At 42.0% G+C, this 5,000-nt stretch overlaps 1 protein-coding gene and 1 long non-coding RNA gene across 2 annotated transcripts in view; one reads left to right on the top strand and one right to left on the bottom strand.

The window, feature by feature from the left end:
* LOC132472974 (uncharacterized) overlaps window positions 1–3,556 on the top strand; it is a 6,141-nt gene extending 2,585 nt beyond the window's left edge. The window contains exons 3-4 of the long non-coding RNA XR_009529231.1: window positions 2,648–2,742; window positions 3,061–3,556. This is a non-coding gene — a long non-coding RNA (uncharacterized LOC132472974). The remainder of the gene's footprint in view (window positions 1–2,647; window positions 2,743–3,060) is intronic.
* Window positions 3,557–3,623: 67 nt separating this feature from the next.
* Window positions 3,624–5,000, bottom strand: part of LOC132472973 (serine/threonine-protein kinase 32C-like) — a 63,848-nt gene continuing 62,471 nt past the window's right edge. Inside the window, exon 12 of the mRNA XM_060072871.1 lies at window positions 3,624–5,000. This exon is cut by the window's right edge and continues 2,208 nt beyond it. The gene's annotated coding sequence lies outside the window, so the exon portion shown is untranslated.

Below are 5,000 nucleotides of genomic sequence, written 5' to 3'. Positions count from 1 at the left end.
ATCTTCTCGTTTCACCACAGCGACCAGGGCGAACCGCGCCTCAATCATATTGGCCTTTCGCTTCTCCTCGCCCTTGTCCCGCAGCGGATTGCATTTGCTCCTATCAAGCGAGATACGGCTGTCTGGCTCTGCAAAGTTCCCCTCTAGCGCCGAAATAATGTGTTTATAACAATAACTCGAGTGCATCGACAAATAACAAGCGGGATGCGCTCCATCATCAGTCATCGGCGGTCGTGTCGGGTCATTGAATCCTGGGCTACCGAGACAGGGCTCTGATGTCGAACACACAGTTGCATTCCTGGGACTTGTGTACGGGACGTGGCTGCGCCTGAGTTGCTCCGTCACTCAGGTTGTCAAGTGTGAGATATGAGGAGTCATTTCACTGAACACACCGGCCTCTTTCACCCAGTGTGTACTTATGGATAAGGCAGGCTGATAAGAGGATGGAGATACTTTTTGTAATGCAGTTGCTATATACATTTGCTGGAGTATATGGTAACCATTCAAGTCTTACATTTTTTTTTAGAGGTATTAGAGGTAAAGAGGTATTGCAAAAATGTGGCATTAGTTGAATTAAAGCACTTAAAACTGAATGAAATGGAGTCATTGCTTAATTGGGTATGAGGGGTTCATTCATATTCAGACATTCTTACTCGCAAAGGTTTTGAGAATGTCTCAACCTTTATGTATATGGTAATAATGAATCCAATTTGCATATGGTATTTCAAATAAGTGGAGTAGAGCAGATGAAAGCAGGGCACCCCGTCAATAGGGAACAGCAGCTGAGACGAAGGGGCACAACTCCTGCAAGATAAGGTGATGAGCCTGACAGGCCGGATCAGTGTATCAGGGGAACTGGATTACTTTAATAGCTGTTGTACCAGATTTTGGCCTTACCGATCAGATGGTGGATTTGTAATTAGAAGATTAGAAGAGCATTGTGTTGAGGCTCGTGTTTTTGCTTCAAGCTGCCATCGTTTAGGCCCTGTATTGTGGGCATTGCTGATGAACACACCAACAGCTGCACAGTCTGGCCAGAGGGACCACAGATCTGCCAATGCTCCCCCCCTTCAGCTTTCAGAACAGGGGACGCTAATTGGAGCTGGATGCGTCCAGAGATGGAGAAGTCTCAAGGTGATTTGGCTCGTGGCAGGAAATAGCCTGCTAGCTATTAAAGTAACAAGACTTGTTGTTGGGACTTCATCTGCATGGAGGCGGGGAAACCCCCGATCCGAATGATACATTGCAAAAAAATGGATGACAAAATATCCAAATGTTATTCGTCTTTATCTAGTATTCTCTTTGTAAGCTCACGCATGTTTGTGTGTTTTAACGGAAACAGTTTCAGACAACAACAACAACACACGGCCATACTATGCAAATAAAGCAACACAGCTCACCACAGGAATGCTGGTTCATTTGAAAATCTGCTGGCTTCAAAGCAAGGCTGCTAATTGGAAACATTGCAGTATTAGACAAGGTAAAATGTAGACACATCCAAACCTTGAAGTCCTATTCTAAACACAAAAGCAAAATGTTTTTCTGGATTATGTCGTGGACTGATGTGTCATTTGATAAACCCAACCCATACAGCCCTAGATGTATTCTAGCAGTGAAGAGAGCACATCGTTAAAACTGCCTGCAGACTCATATATTGTTTCTACTGCCAGTATTCCCACAAATACTTTTTAAAGCTCTTTTTATGCAATGGAGGCTGAGAAAATCCATTGGATGCTTGTAGTTGCTGATTTTATTGGGCTGAACCAGCTCCTCTGATATCAAACTAGGTCAAGTGGACATGTTTTAGAGCTTGGTTGGTCTCAGAGCTGCACCGGCTGCCTTCCCAATCTAGGGACATTCAGTCCATGTAGGTTATTTTGGTGTGTCTTGCTTGTCTTTAGTGTAAAACAGGGGTGCTGACCATTTCATTCAAATCTGGCCGATTTCCAATGATCATTTGCAATTTGCATACAACGCTGTCTTTCTTTGTTATTAATTCAGCCATTGTTCCAGCACATCTGCCATCTTGAAATGGCAATTGAAAGGTCAGCAACAGTAATAAGATTTATGGATTAACTAACATCGCTGTGTGTGTTTATCACAGTGTTATTCCTGTGCATGCATATAAGTGTAGGAATGACATGTTGATTTAGCAAGCGTAATGACAATTTCAGAATGTGCACTCAGTTCAGATTCACTGTCCTGTGCTCTGAACCGACTCCTGAAATATCCTCACTGCTAGATGCCCTGTTTATCCCCTGTCTCTGATCGCATGCAACTCACCCTTCCACACATAACTCTTAGTATCAAGAGAAGGGTTATAGCTATCAGTTGGGTTTCATAAGTACAGCCTTGTGAAGGCTGTACAAGCCTCTATGCCTGCCTACAAATGGGTTTTGTTCTCGATCTTTTTCAGGTGATGACCAATTTGTTCTCAAAAAGACTTGAAAAGCAAATAGGCAGAGCAATCCTTATCTTAGCACTGAGTTCATTGTCCACTTACTCAGTAAAAAAGCAACAGGAATTGCCAATATTTAGCATGTGGCATTAAATGTACAAGTAAACTCATGTTTAGAGCCCAGGCCAATCTGTACAGTCAGGTTGAATTATATAACCAGGGTGTTGATATGTATCTCTGTGTGTTTAGCAGGAGGTCATTCTGGCATCAAACCCAGAGCTGTACGTTCGAGTGCCTGTCAGGACCACAGCAGACTCCATAACCGCCTGGATATAGTGGAGAAGGTAAGGGCTCCTCTACAATACGGTTCCTACTTCAAGCCCACTGTTCTACAGCGGGTCTTCAGTGGTTTGGAAAAGAAACAGAAGCTTCTGCCAAGGAATCCTTAGTATTTCCTCAAACTCATACATTTGCCCAGTGACCATAATTACAGAAAATGCTTCTCAGAATACACTGTTACACACACTTGTGCAGGCCCTTACATACCTTACAATGACTTTGTAGCAAATGCATTTATGGTTAAGGACACTACTGCCTGCCAATATATTATCCATGTTGGTTATATAACTACATCAACACGTCGCCTATATTATCCTCCAAAGAAAGTTGAAGACACAGTGGAGAAGTTGGAAGACGAGCTGGCCATTCTTCTGGACGCCATCGAAGCCCCGGAGTGGGGCCCTCTACTGGACATTACCGGGACACCATCGGTGGACATCCTCGATGGACACGGAGAAATTGCCCCGTTTGATACGAAATAATAACGATACGAGTATAGACATTGGGTATGCATCTTTTTACACCAGTTAGTTGATTTTTCTCAAAATGTATCTTGTTCTTAAAGAAAGTTTATAGGTTGCTGCAGAAAGACAATACAATGCGTAACATATTCGGACACAAATGATTGACGGTCTTCGCTAGATCTACTAGCCAAACATGTCTGTTTATATTGTTTGTACTCATCTCTCTTTTAAAGATGATTTATGCCTTTTGGCTACGATTTTGACTCTTATTTTACCAATTGATTCGCAAGGGAACCCATCCTTTATGCCAGTGCGTCTGTCGCCCCCTGTGGACAATGAACAGCTCCAATAACAAGTGTGTATGTCAACCTCAATAAAGTGAACCTGAAAGATAAATTTGAAAGAGACTTGATCATAAAAGGTTTCACCGTTGGTAGTAATTTTATTTCTTTATCAAAGCACTTAAAAGCAGCATGTTTTATTTTAAACACAGGGGGTTGAGTGGGTTCTGTACAAGGCCTTGGTTGTTGGTGGCCCTGACTTGCAGGTCATTTGGTTTCTGCAGTGTAGAATACTTGTTGTCGAACAGGAACACACAGGGAAGGAATGGCATTCATGACGTTGGTTTTCTCAACATGGCACTGGTTTGTATGTTGTTCAAATGGATTCAAATGTTTCAAATAGAAGCCATGCTGTTTTTTTTCTTGGCAGAACACTAACACAATATATTCCAACAGCTCAGGTTAATATGCTCACAATGACAAAGTCCAACACACGAATACACAGAGAAAACATTGAAAGGATTTGCAAGAAATGCCGAATTAGGATTGATCACCGATGACAGTACTGCAGTAGACAATCTACACAAAAATCACTTATCAAAATAATTATTTATATTAGATAGCATATTTCTGTAGTCAAATGTTTAATAGTAACAAAGGTTCTGTCATTTATTCTGATGGTCTGTCTTTAAAGCGAGACTCGACCACCTATTAAAGTTATCTGAAATGACACCACTTATTTCTGCCTGATGAACATTCAGCATATTAAATAGAGACAACAAACACTGCCCTGGTGCTAAACCAACCCTCTATGTTCCATATCTCCTAAACTGATAAAGGGGAAAGGTTAACCTGCGGAAAAGGTCAAATGCTTCGATTTTTCTTAAACAAATCAAATCATCCAGAGAGGGCAAAAGCCGGCATTCTTGAACAAGGCATTAGGAAAACCTTTCGGATGCGAAAAGACACTGGATATAATCTACACTTATCATGCCGTCCATACGCCACAGGAACTCTATCGGTTGTACAGGTACAGATGCTTACGTAATACTCCTTCTTTACTCTGATTGGGCGCCACCTGTGTCAATCTTGGACCGAGCGTCAAGGCTTGCAATTAACAAAAGCTTGTGCATGCACAGGTGAGCCAGACACGAGTCAGATCCAGGCTCGGGATAAAAACAGGCTAATACAGGTTTAGTACATGCAAAAAGACCACGGGATGTAAATAATGCACTTATCTTTTCATGGCATGTTTGCATGGATTAAAATATTCAATTTCATATCCTGTAGAAGAGGCTTAATAATCTAATCATTGAGTCCTGATGGTATATCCATCTCAAACACGTTATATGTATGTATGTGTGTGTGTGTGTGTGTGTGTGTGTGTGTGTGTGTGTGTGTGTGTGTGTGTGTGTGTGTGTGGTTGTGCGCGCGTGCGTGCTTGCGTGTACTTTTCAACACATACAGCTTCACAACAGGGTTGTAAAAACAATACAGTAGTTTATCTTGCAGAAGGAA

This window comes from Gadus macrocephalus, chromosome 15, assembly GCF_031168955.1.
Source record: "Gadus macrocephalus chromosome 15, ASM3116895v1".
Taxonomy (NCBI): domain Eukaryota; kingdom Metazoa; phylum Chordata; class Actinopteri; order Gadiformes; family Gadidae; genus Gadus; species Gadus macrocephalus.
This window is presented reverse-complemented; position numbering and strand designations above follow the sequence as displayed.